At 42.8% G+C, this 17,851-nt stretch overlaps 1 protein-coding gene across 1 annotated transcript in view; it reads left to right on the plus strand.

Annotated features, from left to right (window-relative positions):
* LOC137415953 (contactin-4-like) overlaps positions 1 to 17,851 on the plus strand; it is a 766,344-nt gene that overhangs the window by 282,342 nt on the left and 466,151 nt on the right. The window lies entirely within an intron of this gene.

Genomic DNA, 17,851 nt, shown 5'->3' on the forward strand with positions numbered 1-17,851 from the left:
CCTTTCCCGGTCAGCGTCTCTTCCAGTCTATCAATGTTATCCCATGCCAAGTTTGTGAATACATACGGCTGGATGCTGCTTGGTAGGACTGTTTGCTCATTTAAGTTTGCTGCAAGTTTTTGAAGACATAGTGCAGTGTCATTTTCCTCCAGTTGAGTGTAGGATATTGCATGTCCAAGATGGTTCAATGTGCGAATTAGTTCTACGTTCCCTGTGAGAGTCTTAACTGCATATGGGAGCAACATGTGTTTCGGAGGCTTTTGTTGTCCACAGCTCACTGCATAGATAATGTCCTGGCTGAAAGATTGCATCAGCATGATGACCCTGTTTGATGGAAGCTCGTTTTCCGGATCTCCAGTCAAGAGGCCAAGCATAAAGCGCTGGAGATAGACGGGAACGACGAAAGAGTCATTGTCTTCGTCGGCTGGATGATAGGGCCATGGAGTTGGTTTGTTATCCTTCCTTATCATCGATCTGATGTGTGTCGATGTCTGATCAATGACTTTGGACATGTTTGATGATTTCCCTTTCCAAATGCTCAGTTGTTGTTTAAGTGTTTGTATTTCTTTGACAGCATCTTGTAGTGTTACATTATCAGGTACGACAATCAGTTTTCCACTGTTGTCTTGAAAGATGTGAACGCTATTTCCAAGATCAGTTTCCAGTTTCCGTGCGAGGTTTTTTCTTGTAGCAGTTCTTATCCCATGCAACCCTCTTGATGTCATTATCGATTGTAGGTGCTCTACCAGCGTTGTCATCCTAACAATTTCCTTATTCGGGATTATATGGTTCCGGATGTATACTAGTAACTCATTGTATGCTTCTTCTTCAGTGTAGTCAGATTCGTTTGTGGCGGCCGTGTTTCTGTCATGTGCATCTTTAGTGCTTGGTCTCGTGTAACTTCTGTAGCAAGAGAAATGGTATCGTGCTTCAGCTGCCACAATGTCTCTACTTGTGGCAGCCATGATTTTCGTGTCACATTTACGCACGGCGCTGTTTCGCAGTGTTTCATCTGCTCTCAGATCAACAGCCTTGCTCAACTTTTCACGGGATGACGTTCCCTTGCACCACTTGGTCTTTCCACAGAATATACAATCCGGTTCATAGATGCGTGATTCCGAAGATGCCCTTCTGGCTTGTCTCTTGCTCGCTGAACATGTTGCAGCAGCATCGTCGGTTAAATTGGATTCAGCTTTTCGTTTCAGTGCTTCCAAATCTCGCTTCATGGTGAACACGCTCCTGCACTGCCTGTGGTAGAATACTCGGGGAATCTCCTTCTCTGGCAGCGACTGAGCAAGGTCGAGAATGGGTGCATGGTTCCGTATTTTGGCCGCATCCAGCAATGTAGTCCACGAATCGAATGTTTGAGGGCTTATGAGCGGATCTTCTGGTTTGACATCTAACGATAGCTTATGAATGATACAAACGTCCTTGGGAACTTTCTGAGTGATCGCAATCTCCATTGCAAGTATTTGTTCAATTGTCTATCTGCGGTACACTCTGTTTCACCACCACCAATATCACCACCACCGTCTCACCTGGAAAGACACATAATATCGAATGAGACCACCACCACCACCACTACTACAAATTAGCATCAGTTGCTATAGTTGCTTAAAAATGTATTCTGCACCAACAAATCTACAAAGAGAAATACATTAGATGTCGTGCACCGCTGTCATGGTTGCAAATCACCTAAAATATAATGAAAATATTGACATTGATGACAACATTCGTATTAGCATGTCTACACATATTGCATTGATTTCATCGCACATCATGATCATATGTGTGAGGATATTGACTCTAATTATACTGTATGTGTGTCTCAAATCGAAACATACCTTTTACATACCTTTTGATTTTTGCCTATTTTTGTTCCTAAAATTGGGGATTTTGTGATGAAGTTTTGAGAGTTGGTGGAAATAATTATGTTTTAATAATCATTATAAAGAGGTTACTATAGATCACACAGGCACTTTCTATACATCATTTGAAAGGTAATTCAACAACCTTTTACCTGATATACCACACTAGCTGATATATACACGTGATATTATTTGAGAGCCAAAAAACTAACCCCACCCCCTAAATCTTAAGCGGGAAAAATGACCCAAAAAGCGATAAATGGGTGATCTGACAAATGTGATGATAACACAGATACGGCTAAGAGTTTCACACTGCTATCACATTTTTTTCAGCACTAGGGACCTTGGCCTTGCCAAAAATAACTGTTAGCCATCCTCCCTCTGATTGAGCATGGTCGACCCCTCGGCTCATAGCCTACAAGGACTTCCAGGAAAGAAGTTGGTATTTCAAAAAAGTGGATTTGGGGTGAAATTAGCGGGGGTAGAAAAGATCAAGGTTTTGGATGGGGGAGGATAAGAGATAGTGGTGAACAGCTGTTTTAAAGACCTGGAGGGAGGATTGGGATTGAAGAGAGTGAGGGAGTTTGTTCCAGAGGTGGGAGAAAAGAGGAATGAAGGAGTGAAGGTGAGCAGAGAGTCTTGATTTTGGCAGTTTAACCATAAGAGGGTTGCAGGCAGATCTTGTGCGACCTGTAGGAATATTTGGGGGACAGAGCCCAGAGAGAGCTGGGGGGGGGGGGGCAAGGCCGGAGAGGAGTCGGTAGAAGATGGAATGACCACCAACCTGCCTGCGGTGAGTGAGTGAAAGGCCCTTGGAGTTAGCTTCATCGTGGGAGATTCCAATGATTCTGAACGCTTTGGTTTCAACAGCGTGAAGCCGAGCTAGGTGTGAGGCAGGATCACCAGCCCAGAGGGGAGAGCAGTATTCCATTGAGCTGCGGATGAAAGCCTTGTATGTGGTGAGGAGTTAGGTGTGGTGAGAATGTTAGCTAACATTAATCACACAAAAAGTCAAACCAACACACAAAACACAAAATAAGGGGAGTGGTAGACAAGATGGGGAGAGAGGGGGAAGGACACAAACACAACATTTGAGAGCAAGGACATCGAGAGAACTGTGGGAGGGAGAGGGCTTGGGGGGAGGTGGGAGAGGTATAAAACATATGGACACTGCAAGGACTTCCAGGAAAGAAGTTGGAATTTCAAAAAAGTGTATCTGGGGTAAAAATTAGCAGAGACAGAGACGGATAAACAAGGGATGCAGGTAACTGAGGGGTAGAGGAGAGCACAAGGGGTGGATAAGATGGATACATAAGCACATTTTTGGGAGGGTGGGGTTGGTTTAATGAGTGTGTAAAAGATCATGAAGATGAAGATTAGGAATAGGATGGAGCCAAGAACACTGCCTTGGGGTTACTCCAGCCTTGACAGGGAGAGGAGAAGAAAGGATGCCTCAAATTTATGTTGGATTGAAGGTAAAACCTTTAAACACATCTCAAACTGCTGAACAAATGAATGTGATACTTCATATATATGATCGACTATCCATGAGGTATATAGTTTGAAAATTAAAACTTCATTTGTTAATGTGGTCTGGCAGCCATATCGGATAGAAAAATATACCTTATCCAATCAATTTTAAATTTTAAATGTGTGAATAATTACCAATGGAGAAAACAAGGTTGATACCCATGATCTATCAAGGGACACGTGTCTGATTAAAGTGGGGGCAGCGTCTAGTTATTGTTATTCTTATTATTTATAAAAACAAAAGAAGGAAGGAAAGGTATTTGCAACAGAGGCAAACATGTAAAGTGAAGATATAACATCAGAAACCAACCATTGCAACGTGAGCCCACCAGCACCGACCCACTTGATCTCCAGTGATTTCATGAATCGTGTTGTGAGAGTGTGTGTTTATATACATGTTTGCCTTTATATACATGTTTGTTTATATACATGCCTTTGAAAAATATTTTACAGACCATAACAGCTGTATTAACCGAACTCAACATCACATGTATTAATTTAACATATTGAAAGTACATGCATGCCTGTTGGCAAAAAATAAGTGACAATACAGAGGTGTACATGAAATCAGCGAATTTGATTTATATTGGGATATTGTATCCCAACAGAAAACATAACCCAACAATTAGTGTCATAAAATAATGAAAACACAATAATAGTAACGAAGAATATGGTTTATTAATCTGCTCGACCGTGGCCCCCTTTTTCTGCCTCTATTTTGAACGTTCTGCACAGACTATTACTGTAAAAAAGTACAGACTGTAATACAAAGATGAATTGGTTTAATTTTAGGTTCAAAGGTCAGAGGGCATTTGCCCTTTAATTGAATTTGTTTTTGTTGCTGCAATAACTTGTGAATCACTGAAAGGATTTCAACCAAGCTCGGTACAAGTATGGAATATAATACAAAGATGAACTGATTGATTTGTGGTTAAACAGGTCAAATGTCAAAGGTTATGTCGCCTTCGAAAAATATTTTACAGACCATAATTTGAATTAGAGACATCTGATATTCTTTCTCGTCTAATCACCTCTTTTTTTGTCTGTAATGCTCTCTCTCTCATGTGACCTTTAATTTTTCATGTGACCTTGAATTGGAATCAAACTTAAGTTGGTTTACATTTATCGTGTGCATAGGCATATGCATTACATATATATATATATATATATATATATATATATATATATATATATATATATATATATATATATATATATATATATACATATATATATATATATAGGCATATGCATCGATGCATTCACATCAAATTCTAATTTTTGGGAGTGATATTGCTGTGTTTGTGATCCCAAAGGATGTATGAACACGAAGCGCCAACAGTGCCAAAATGAGAATGCTTTATAAAGTCATTGGACAGTTGAGAAATAATGTGTTGAGATCTTTTTTTATTTACTTTAAATGAGCAAGAATCTTGGAAGAACAGGGTATAACTGGCAGTGGTACAAATATCAAGGGAATGAATGAACTATAAAAAGGAGGGGAGGAAACACAAAATAGCAAGTAAGATGGTTGGGTTAGAAGAGGTTAATGGGTGTAAACCAGCCTAAAATCCAAGCTTAATTGAGATGGGAAAGGATGCTGCCAATTATTTTACAAATGTCAAGAGCAGAAACAAACACTTGGCGATGACTGCATACAAAGTACTTTCTCTTTTCTCAGTTACACTTTTGCAATATTATAATTAAAAAAAACAAATCACATTTCACTTCCTGCATTACATAGAGCATAGGTGTTGGAATGTCATGGATTACAGTTGGTGTTGTGTTGGAATAAGTTGGTTGTCAAAAGTGTTGGATAACTTATTCCACTCTCCCCCACCGCTTGTCTGATCCACTTATTTTGAGCTCCATGTGAACATGTCTTGTGCCCGGTCAATGTTTTCTCGTGATCTCGCTGTGGTCTGTCTTCCCATTCTTCTTGCATCCTTGAATGAGCAACTTGTAAAAAAATAGCTTTTGTAAACAGTTTTTAATTGCATTCCAAAGTGGCATGTCTTCCCATTTCTTGCCACCACAATCTTTGAGCTGCAACTACAAGCTGATTAACCTCATATCGTGCAGCTTTTGCAAACTTTGAGCAGCAGTTAATCTCAGATATAATGCATCAATCCAGCATTAAACAAGTTTTCAATTATTTTTTTACATTTTAATGCTCTACCGATAATAACAGCAGAGTATTTCTATATTTATCGTGAGATTTAATGTTGTATCACCATATATATATATATACAGTCACGTGAAAAAGTAAGTACACCCCATGTAAAGTTTTGACTTTTTCAACATATTTCAACATACAGCTATTTGATCTTCATTTCAACAATATTGACAGATAAAGGTGATATAATATAACAAATATCATGAAACATTTACATTTTGTAGTCCATTGTATAATTTAAATAAACATAAATGCAAATTTCGCATGTGGAAAAAGTAAGTACACCCCGACATTTATCACTACTTCAAATACCTAAAATGAGAATCAGGTGCACCAGCTCAGGTGCAAATGATGAGAACATCGTTAGAGAGGATCTTGGAGGAACCTGTCTTATTTAAACCTCAGACATTCAGTTTGGTTTGCTCTTTGTTGTTGAAGTGTGCGGAGTCACCATGCCTAGATCAAAAGAGCTCTCTGAGGCCTTCAGAAAGAAGGTTATAGATGCCTACGAGTCTGGGAAGGGATTTAAAAAGATCTCCAAACAATTTGAAATCAATCATTCGACTGTCCGGAAGTGGAGAAGATTCCAAGCAACTGCCAACTTTTTCAGGCCAGGCCGCCCCAGCAAGTTCAGCCCGAGAGCAGACCGCAAGATGCTGAAAGAAGTCTCGAAGAACCCCAGAATGTCATCACGGGACCTACAGGGAGCTCTTGCTACTGTTGATGTCAAAGTGCACGAGTCTACCATAAGAAAGAGGCTGCACAAATTTGATCTACATGGGAGGTGTGCCAGGAGGAAACCTTTGCTGTCCAGAAAGAACATCAGGGCAAGACGAAAGTTTGCCAGTGAACACCTAGGCAAAGACCAGCACTTCTGGAACAATGTGCTCTGGACAGATGAGTCAAAGGTGGGGCTATTTGGCCACAGTACCAGAAGACATGTTTGGCGGAAACCAAAGACAGCATTTGACCACAAGAACCTGATACCAACTGTAAAGCATGGTCGTGGAAATATTATGGTTTGCAGCAGCTTTGCTGCATCAGGGCCTGGGCATCTCACCATCATCGAATCCACTATGAATTCTTCATTGTACCAGAGGGTGCTTGAGGATAATGTGAGGCCATCTGTCGGAAAGGTGAAGCTCAACCGAAGGTGGACCTTGCAACATGACAATGACCCTAAACATACCAGTAAATCCACCAAGGAATGGCTGAAAAGAAAGAAATGGAGGGTTCTGGAATGGCTAAGTCAAAGCCCGGATCTAAATCCCATCGAGATGTTGTGGGGGTATTTGAAACGAGCTGTGCATGCAAGAAACCCCTCAAACATTGCACATCTGAAAGAATTCTGCATGGAGGAGTGGGCAAAAATTTCTCCCAGTCGATGTCAGAGACTGATAGACAGTTCTAAGAAACGCCTACTTGAGGTTGTTTCTGCCAAAGGTGGCAATACCACCTATTGGATCAAAGGTTGTACTTACTTTTTCCACATGCGAAATTTGCATTTATGTTTATTTAAATTACACAATGGACTACAAAATGTAAATGTTTCATGATATTTGTTATATTATATCGCCTTTATCTGTCAATATTGTTGAAATGAAGATCAAATAGCTGTATGTTGAAATATGTTGAAAAAGTCAAAACTTTACATGGGGTGTACTTACTTTTTCACGTGACTGTATAATATATATATTCATTACTGCATTCTCCCCCCTTACTTGTTCAATCTGTATGGTGAGTACATCATGAGGAAATCTATCTTGGAGGAGATAGATGCTGGAACCAGGATATTGGAGGAAGATGTAACAACAACATAAGGTATACTGATGATACGCGGAAGGTAAAAAAAAACTTGATGAAACTGCTGCAACCAGTGAAGAAGAAAAGTGAAAGAGCTGGTCTTTATTTACATCGATTAAAGACCGAAATCTTATCAACTGAGAAGATCAGCGTGTGCAGATTGGTAGACGATCATGCGGAAATAGTGGAAACTTTTCTCTTCCTGGGTTACAATATTGAAGTGAGTGGAGGATGTGGAGGAGAAATGAATTGACGGTTAGGGTTGTAGAAAATAGCAAGGAAAGTTCTGGAATGTCAAAGATGTGACAGAACAAACCAAGAAGAGGCTTATGAATGCACTGGTATATCATGTTCCAATCTATGGATGTGAGTCGTGGACAGTTAAAACTAAAACTGAAGAAAAGCAGATGAATAACCGTTTATAAATGTGATGTTTGAGATTAATGTTAAAAAATTCCATGGACTGCAAGAACAACGAGAACAAGCGATCAATGATTGCATACCCCTGCCCTGCCTTTTGTTTTGTTTTTAAAGTACATATTTTATGCATGTACTCGCATTGTAATTGTACATACTTTACGGAGGTACTCGGTTGAAAAAGTTAATGTGTACTATTTGCTTCCAATAGGTGTTGTTTGTGGCCTATGTTAGTATATTATGTCCAGACAAACAGACAAAAAACAGACAAATGTACCCAGATGCAATACCCTCTCCTCTGGTTCGAATAACAAACAAGTTAGTGCTTGAATAAATTAGACCATCATGTACATTGGAAGCGCTGATCCTAAAAGATAAACTGTCATACTTTGGACCCGTCATGCTTCAAAAAAATTGAAAGTCTGGAGAAATCAACCATTATGGGTATGGTTTGAGGGAAGAAGAGGAAGAGGCAGTCTGTGTATGCGCACGTTGGATGGGGTGAAGGCTACAATCTAGCTGTCTTTTGTATACAGAATCGAGGCTCGTGAAAGAGCTAACATTTATCAATCAAACAAATCAAACAAACAAGCAAACAAAGTATATAAAAAGGGGAGCGGTAGACAAGATGGGGAGAGAAGGGGAAGCGGGGGTAGAAAAGATCAAGGTTTTGGATTGGGGAAGATAAGAGATGGTGGTGAACAGCTGTTTTAAAGACCTGGAGGGAGGAGAGGGGAAAAGGGCTTCTCTGCAAGGGCTTCAAAAAAACCAATACAGGATAGGAATGTTTGGAGAAATCTTATCATGAATGTCAACAGAAGTCAGCAACGATTCGACTGAACTCAATAACCGCGATACTTGTTTGTCTTTATTTCTGTGATAAATGCAAATTTTGAGGAGGGAACAAATGCGAAAACCATAACTTTCACAATTTTTCATCCTTTAGCAATAGTCATACATAAAACATATAACGAAGCAACATTAACAGTTATCAGTAAAAAATATCGATGGTTACATCATTTATGCATATTATTTGTTTTCAGGTAATAATTACTAGAGTACTAGAGCACAGTAATTTTCTTCAAAATGCCATGATGTTGGTTCTTATTTACTTGCAAAAAGAAGTTCACCACAGACCATGATATGCAAATGAATGGGATTCTTCTTTTTTTTCCAATTTCATTCCATAATGTGAACCGTGCTGTGCCACAATGAATTGTGCTCAGCACAGCAATTGTTCGTGTCATTTTACTTCTCTCTTAATGGCATATTGCTTCCACCGTTTGATCTCACCTTCGTCATTGTTAGAATGTTTTTTAAACTCCTGCCGTGCGCTGTGGGATTCAAAACAGCATTTCAAAATCCGTTTTGTAGTGTGAAAAGAGACTTTCTCGCAAGTTGCTTGATTTCATTTTGAGTTAACTCCACAGCAATCAATGAATGAATGAATGCATTTCATTTTCGAGTGTGTCAAAATATCTTTTTTGTCACTATGTATCGAGTTGCTTCATTGTGCGTGAGGATATGTGGTGTGGAAATGCAAAGCTAAAATCTCATTCTTATAACCACATTTCACCCCCTGCTCTCCCTCCGCCAACCCCACCTTCTGCAAAAAAAAGATGACAAATTATATAATTGGGCCTTCCCTCCATTGGACCTTTGACTGGCACATATTGGCAGTGCTCTGGCAGGCGCAGAAGTTTCTCGTCACTGCAAATCTCTCTCGAGAGTTCCTTGTCAGACTGTTTCAGCACCTCGTAGACTAGAGTGTCGGAGCCCAGGCACTGCAGCTTCTACCCTAACTCTATAAATGCCAGTATTGCACTGCAACTGCAAGGTGAGAGGATTAGACGAGGTCGGTGCTACAACTGGAATATGTTGGTAACTTTTCATTTTTATCAATCTATTCCACACAAACACATATACTCGAAGCACATTTTTGTACAAGAACGATCACATTTTTAGATAAAAACTATGTAGTTGACAAACAATGGAAACACCTGGGTAAATACAGGACATCAAGCAACAGCTACCACACAGGTGTGGCCCATGTGTCAAAATGGAAAATAACATCCGAGCATGCTTAGGGTCATGTATAGAAACGCTGCACAGGTCTGGTGGCTGCAGGAGGAGATGGCTAGCATGGCTGCAGAAGGAGACCCCGAATGCCCCCATCGACAGAGCATTACAGTCCCTGAATAGTTTAATGCACATAATGCTGATGTTATCCATATGTCATGGCCTTCTCAGTCTTCAGATCTGGATCCAATTGAGCAATTATGATATATTCTGGAACTACACCTAAGCCAGTGTTTTCCACCACCATCAGAGGTTGAGTTGATTGTCTTTCTCGTGGAAGAACGGTGCCACATCACTCCTGCAGAATTCCAGATGCTGGTGGACTCTATGCCATGGAACATACGGCCGTGGTGGTCCAACGCCCTATTAAGTGACTTTACATTGTGTGTCTTCATTTTTTAGTTCCTCTCATCTCGATTCTCGAAGAGATTTACTTATAAAATGGGTCATGATTTGTGGATGTCTGTCCATCCATTAACGTTTTGCTATTTTTGCTCCTCCTTCTTTATCACCCCGCTTATTGTTCTGAAACTTGACACATGGATACAAGACAGTAGCCCGCACAATCATGCAGGCTTCAATTTTTCTACTCGATGGCCCACACAATTGCTCAAGCTTCGATTTTTTTTTGATTCCGTATCATGAGGTCTCCCGGGTATGATTTTCGATTCCTGGTCTGGGCATGTAATTTTCCCACATATATCAATTTAATTATTTAATCCTGTTCATTAATCGATTTGCTTCACTATGCCCCCAGTGGTGTTTATAATAGAGGACATGGATTTGTCCCCCCCCCCCCCCCCATTGGAGAAAGACCCTCTCGTGTTTAGGCCGTTGGTGCTCCTATGGTTGGCAGTGAGTGCCCCAGAAGCATTGAGGGAAAGAGAGTGGCAATCATATGTGTGGAAAATTGCATGTTCAGTCAGGTTGCCCAGATTGCTCAGATGGCAGAGCACTGGTACGGTTTTCTAGACGACCTGGGTGCGATTCCTGCGCTGGGCATTTAATTTTCCCACATATATCATATAGATATATATATATCCGTGAGAAATAGCAGAAACTCCACAATATGAGTTGGGTACCTTATTTGCATAAAATATATCAACAGAAGATTATCTCTTGAGATTGTCGTTTGGACATTTGCAGATATAGGGGACCCCCCCGCCCCCCCCCCCCCTGGGAGGCCCCCTGATCTGAAATCTAAAAATGTAAGAATGAGCGATCCTGTGGACCATCGAGGAGAAGGACTTTATCGGGTTTCAGAACAATTGGTTGGTAAGAAGGGACAAGTTGGGATCCGAAGTTTAGGGGACAAACCCCCCTGGGTATCCTCATGATCCAAAATCGAAAAATCGAAGCTGGAGAAATTGTGTAGACTACTGCCTTGTATTAGTTTATCAATTTTCAGGACAGTCAGCGGGGGTGATAAGGGAGGCATAGCAAAAATATCAAAACATTAACGGACAGACAGACATTCGGACATCAGGACCCATTTTACAAGTTAATCTCTTTGAGAATTGAGAGATTACCTAATAATAATAATAAGGATAGTGTTACTGATCGCGGTTTAGATGGTATGATGGGCCGAGCGGATGGTCCAACCGCGACCGAACAGTTACTCCCCGATTAGAACCCGATTCCACCCGACGTTGACCAGATCGCACCGCGGCTGCTCAATGAGGGAAAAGACTAAAACGACGAATGCAAAGAGGAAAAGGAATAAGACGAGAAGACGGACAGAAGAGTAATTGGATTTATTATACACACAAGCAAAAAGAAAGCAGTCACGTTTATTTACAACACATAAGACGCAGGTGACACAGTGCAAATACTAGCTTATACAGACTTAATTAAATACCCAGGGACAAGACACACAGAACAAACTCACGTACACAAGAAGGGTGGAAAGGCAGGAGGTGGATGGCTGGGGGGAGAGGAAGGTCCAAGGGGGTCCTGCAGCACGATCGGCGCGTTTAGCAGCCGCCGTTCCTTCGCGGCCCTGCTCAAAACCGCCGTTCAGGCCCCAAGCGGCTGTTGGGTGTTGTTGCTGCTGTGGCCGCCGCTGCTTTGCCAGGACTCGTCTGACTCGTCTGGTCCAAACCCTCAACTCAACAACACTCTTGCACGTCTCCCTGTCCAACCACTCTTTCTCTCTTGGTCCAACCACTCTTTCTCTTTCTTGGTCCAACCACTCTTTCTCTTTCTTGGTCCACTCTTTCTCTTTCTTGGTCCACTCACTCCTCACCACCGACTCCCCCACGCTTCTTGCGCGCGCGCCTTTATAGCGCCTCCGGCGATCAAGCCGCCGGCCTTCAGGACACGCCCATCGGTGTGCTCACCTCGGCCCTGGTTGGTCACGCGACCCTCTGGCTCCGCCCTTGATGACGACGGGCGGGCACGCTCCTCTTCCCCGACCCGAGCACATGTTCAATGGTGGTTTTGGAGGGGAGGTAATTGGCAATCGAGGCTTGGCAATGACGAAAGGGGATGTGAAAGGAAATGGAGATTTTGGGGATGGGAATGAAAGGGGATCTATTCTCTTTCACTGGTGCAATGGAGTACTTCATTTAATGGGAGACACAGCCTTACCCTAAAACACAGAATAAGATATAACTATCGAACAGGGGTATTCTATTATTGGCTGACGTGTATGCTTGTGGACTAATTATGGGATGCCCTTTTACCTTTACACAGCTCCGGAGGCAGGGGGCGCAGAATAAACAATAATAATAATAATAAAGCACACAATCAAAAAAATACAGTCCTCATATCCGCAACAATAGTTTGTAAAAAAAATTCCGGAAGTTTCGCACTATTGAAGCAGTCTTATACACCTCCCTTATCAACTCCATCAATAACTCGTGGTGAGAGACCATCAAGTGCCCCCAAGGGACGACACCCCTTTGTTAGCCCCCATTGGACTTGGTCCGAAACAGGGGCTTATGAATTGTGTCTCGTCCGTTTGTGCGTCTGTTCGTGCATCCATCCATTTGCAGCCATATCTCGGACATGTATGGACCGACTTTGTTCAAACTTGGAAAAATACAATACATAAAGGTTTACATATGCACATAATTTTGCTTTGCGATTCGATCAAAGGAGGCTGACGTGGCAATTTTAGTTGCAAAAACCTGATGTTGAACACGTCCTCAACCATTTGTCCAACATGCATTTACCGATAATGTTAAAACTTGGCAAACAGATAAGGAATAATGGCTTATATACGCATGTCATATTTTATCGAGAACATGTCCAAGATGGCCGATTAGAAACCATTTCGTTACTTAAACGTGTCCCCAATCATGTATCGGACATGCATGGCCTGATTTTGTTCAAACTTGGCAAAAGCACAGTACATGATGGCATACACATACACCTCACTTTATTTAGCCATTTCATCAAAGATGGCCGACAGGTACACTGGTGGCCATTTTAGTTGTAAAAAAAACAACAACCCGGTATTGAACATGTCCTCAACCATTGCTCGACATGCATTTACCGATCATTATCAAACTTGGCAGGCAGACAACGAATGATGACTTACATATGCACGTTTTTTGTTTTTTTAGATCAGATCCAACATGGCCAACTGGTGGCCATTTTGGAACTTAAACCTGTCCCCAACCCTTTCCTGCATGTCTCATGACCACTCATGTTAGTTGCGCATTCAAATAAATCGTGTAAATATGGGATATTCCTTTAACTCCAAACAGCAAAATTGCTCAAACCACGGGCGCTATGACATTTTATGTCTTTTTCTTCTTGTTTGACATGTCCAAGTTCTGCTAAAAGGAAGGGATTTGAAAGTGCAAAGAAGGCAATTTGTGTTCTGCCGTGTTCAAGTATGTAATTCAATTAAAATAAAATAAAGATTGCAAAAGTTGTAGAAATAAATTGATTCTGGAATTTACCACCGTATTACCGCCGTTGACAAGTTTCAATTACACCACCCTATCTAACATGCTACCTTAGTTATTCGTGCTCTTGTTGAATGTGACTTTTCTAAAATACTTAAAAGCAGAAAGTGTCCTGTTTGGAATGATTTTTAATTTTGTTTTACTGCCAGGCAGGCAGAGTAAAAAGAAATGCATCCTTGTCCGAAGAAAGCGATTCACTTTGGCATTTTTAATGTGAAATAGGCAAAGCCTAGAAACAAACAAAACCCTTCAGAATTATCCTTTAGAATTACCCTTTGGAATTACCCTTTCGAGCCCATTATAAAATTACCCTTTAGAATTACCCTTTAGAATTACCATTTAGAATTACCATTTAGAATCACCCTTTAGGATTACCATTTAGAATTACCCTTTATAATTACCCCACATAATTATCCTTTAGAGTTACGCTTTGGAATTACCCTTTACAACCCATTAGAATTACCCTTTACAATTACCATTTAGAATCACCTATTAGAATTACCATTTTTTTTTTTTTTTTTTTTTTTTTTTTTTTTTTGTATACAAGATCGCGGCTCGTGAGAGAGCGAAAATTAATCACACAGAAAGACAAACAGACACATAAAACAAATAACATCGGGAGCGGTAGACAAGATGGGGAGAGAGGGGGAAGGGCACAAACACAACATTTGAGAGCAGGGACCGAGAGACATGGAGACATCGAGAGATCTGTGGGAGGGAGAGGGCTTTGGGGGGGAGGCATGTGAAGGGGGGAGGCATGTGAAGGGGGGGGGGGGGTGGGAGAGGTATAAACATATGGACACTGCCAGGATTTCCAGGAAATAAGTTGGAATTTCAAACAAGGTGGATCTGGGGTGAATTAGTGGGGGTAGAAAAGATCAAGGTTATGGATGGGGGAAGATAAGAGATGGAGGTGAACAGCTGTTTTAAAGACCTGGAGGGAGGAGAGGGATTGAAGGGAGTGTGGGAGTTTGTTCCACAGGCGGGAGAAAAGAGGAATGAAAGAGTGAAGGTGAGCAGAGAGCCGAGATTTCGGCAGTTTAACCATCAGGGGGTTGCTGGCAGATCTTGTGCGACCTGTAGGAATATTTGGGGGACAGAGCACGGAGAGAGCTGGGGGAGCAAGGCCGGAGAGGAGTCGGTAGAAGACAGAAAGACCACCTACCTGCCTGCGGTGAGTGAGTGAAAGGCCCTCAGAGATAGCTTCATCGCGGGAGATTCCAATGATTTTGAAAGCTTTGGATTCAACAGCGTGAAGCCGAGCCAGGTGTGAGGCAGGAGCACCAGCCCATAGGGGAGAACAGTATTCCATTGAGCTGCGGATGAAAGCCTTGTATGTGGTGAGGAGCTCAGGTGTGCCGAGGAAGGACTTCGCACGACGGAGGATGCCCAGTCGGCGACTGGCTTTGGAGGCCAGCTTGGAAATGTGGTTTTCCCAAGAAAGATCATGGCAGATAGTGAGACCCAAAAGCTTGTGTGACAGAACTTCTTGGAGAGGATTGTTGAGAACGTAGATGGGAGGGTTGTCCAGTCGATCTTTTCGGAGAGACATAGTAAGAGAGTGAGATTTGGCAGGATTGAAAGACATGTTCCACTTGTTTGACCAGTCTGTGATTTTGTCCAGGTCTTCAGAGAGTGAGGAGGCTGCAGACTGCCTATCTGAGGGAAGAGGAATGGAGCGGCAGAGAGTGGAGTCATCAGCAAAGAGATAGAGAGGATTTTCCAGAGAGTCAGAGAGATCATTGATAAAGACCAGAAAAAGCACAGGGCCCAGCACACTTCCTTGGGGAACTCCAGCCTGAACAGGAAGGGGAGATGAGAGAAATCCATTCAGGGCCACACGTTGACTACGACCAGAGAGGAATTCCGCAAGCCATGCATGGAGATTTCCATGGATACCATAGGAGGAGAGTTTGGTGAGCAGAGCTGGGTGCCAGACCGTATCAAAGGCCCTTGATATGTCAAGGGAGACAGCTCTGATTTCCTGTTTGGCATTCAGGACCTCCATCCATTGTTGAGACAGCAGAAGCAGCATGTCCAGAGTAGAGTGACCTGGTCTGAAACCAAATTGATGATCAGAGATCAAGCCATTGGAGAAGAGGAAAGATTTCATATCCGAAGCAATGATGGATTCCATGACTTTGCTGATAATTGGGAGCAGGCTGATTGGTCTGTAGTTGCAAGGATCTGTTTTTGCACCTTTTTTGTGTAAAGCGGTAATGTTAGCTGATTTCCAGGATGCTGGCAGATGACCTTGAGCAAAAGATAGGGTGAAAAGAACAGAGAGAGGGTGAGATAGAGCGGCAGAGCAGGATTTTAGGACCCGTGGGCTGATGCCGTCTGGTCCAGTTGCAGAATCAGAGTCGAGGTTTGACAAAAACTCCTCCACCTTGTCAGGAGAAAAGGACACAGAGTCCAGGAGCATTTGGGTTCGACTGGGAAAGGTGGGAACAGAGAGAGATGGGTTTGGGACTAAGGATTTCGAGGCGAACACAGAGTTGAGGCATTCGGCTTTGTCACGTGCGATGTCAACTGTGTGGCCATTTGAGGTAAGGGAGGGGATGGAGGGGGAACAAACACCAGAAACGGATTTGACCAGACGCCACCAGGATTTGGAGGAAGGAGACAGGTTTGAGAGTTCATTCTTGAGTGAGGAGAGGTAGTGCTTCCTGGCACTCCTGAGGGTAGACACACACTTGTTCCGAGCTTGGTGGAAGGAACTGAGATTTCCTTCAGTTGGATTAGCCTTCCAAGAGGCAAAGGCAAGTTGTTTCAGGGCAACTGCCTCACCACAAGATTCAGTGTACCATGGACGGGAGGAAGGGTAAGACAATTGAAGGCGAGATGGGATAAATCTGTGCATGAGAGAGATCAGTTTGCTTTGGAAGAATTCCCAGGAAGAATTGATGTCAGAGGCAGTGGAGATGGGAGACCAATCCAGACGATTGATGGCTGCTTGAAGACCGTCCCAGTCAGCCTGAGTGAAATGCCAGACTCGTCGACGCTGAGGAGGCTCTCTGAGAATGGCCAGAGAGATGTCCACTTTGACAAGCACATGATCAGAAGAACCGATTGGAGCAGAAGAAGAGCAGCAGACATTAGCAGGGAAGTTTGTCATAACCAAGTCTAGAAGAGAAGATACTCCATTGGCTGAGATCCGGGTCGGGAAATTGACAGATTGTGTCAATCCCAGTGAGTCACAGAAGTCCTTTGCTGAGGTGCCATGACTAGTGAGAGAGGAACCCACACCCAACCAGGTGGCATGATGACAGTTGAAGTCACCACATATGAGGAAGAGAGAGTTGGGATGAGTGGATAGAAGTTGGTCCATGTTGTCAGACATTGAAATGTAGATGGAGTCATCACTGTTTGGGGGACGGTACAGAACACATATGAACAAAAGGTGGGAGCGGAGAGGAAGCCGTAACCAGAGGTACTCCTGCGGGTGAGGAGGAAAGAGAGCAGTGCAAGGAGAGTGAGGAAGAGAGTTTTTGACAAAGATAGCCACCCCACCACCAGGCCGAGGCTCAGGTCTATCATACCGGAGGAGGGAGTAACCAGGAAGAGATATTAAGGAATCAGAGACATCTTGAAGGAGGAAAGTCTCTGTTAAGCAGATCAAGTCTGGATTGTCAGAAGCAACCTGTATGGAGAGATCAGTCAGGTTTGAGCGAAGGCCCCGGATGTTTGAGGTCCATACCGTTAATGAAGAGAGAGGGGGAGCATCGGGTACAGGACAGGGGAGGGGAGGAGTAGGGTAAGATGAAGGATGAGAGGGGGAGGTAGGGAGAGCAGTTGATAGTGTTTCAGATGTTGCAGAAGAGTTCCAAGAAAGGGAAGGATGAGGAGGATGAAAGGTTTGCTGGTGAAGGGATGCGGCACAGTGAGGGGTTGTTTGAAGGGGGGCAGAGGAAAGTAGAAGGTTTGGGGGGGTGGAGGTATGAGATAGAAGGGAGACGAAGTGGGGAGGAGGCAGCTTGGAGGAGGAGGGTGGAGGAGAGAGAATTGGAGAGGAATGGTATGGGGGGAGAATTGAATGGGAGGGATTGGGGGGGAGTTTT

This window comes from Myxine glutinosa, chromosome 12 (assembly GCF_964187855.1).
Source record: "Myxine glutinosa chromosome 12, kmMyxGlut1.1, whole genome shotgun sequence".
Taxonomy (NCBI): Eukaryota; Metazoa; Chordata; class Myxini; order Myxiniformes; family Myxinidae; genus Myxine; species Myxine glutinosa.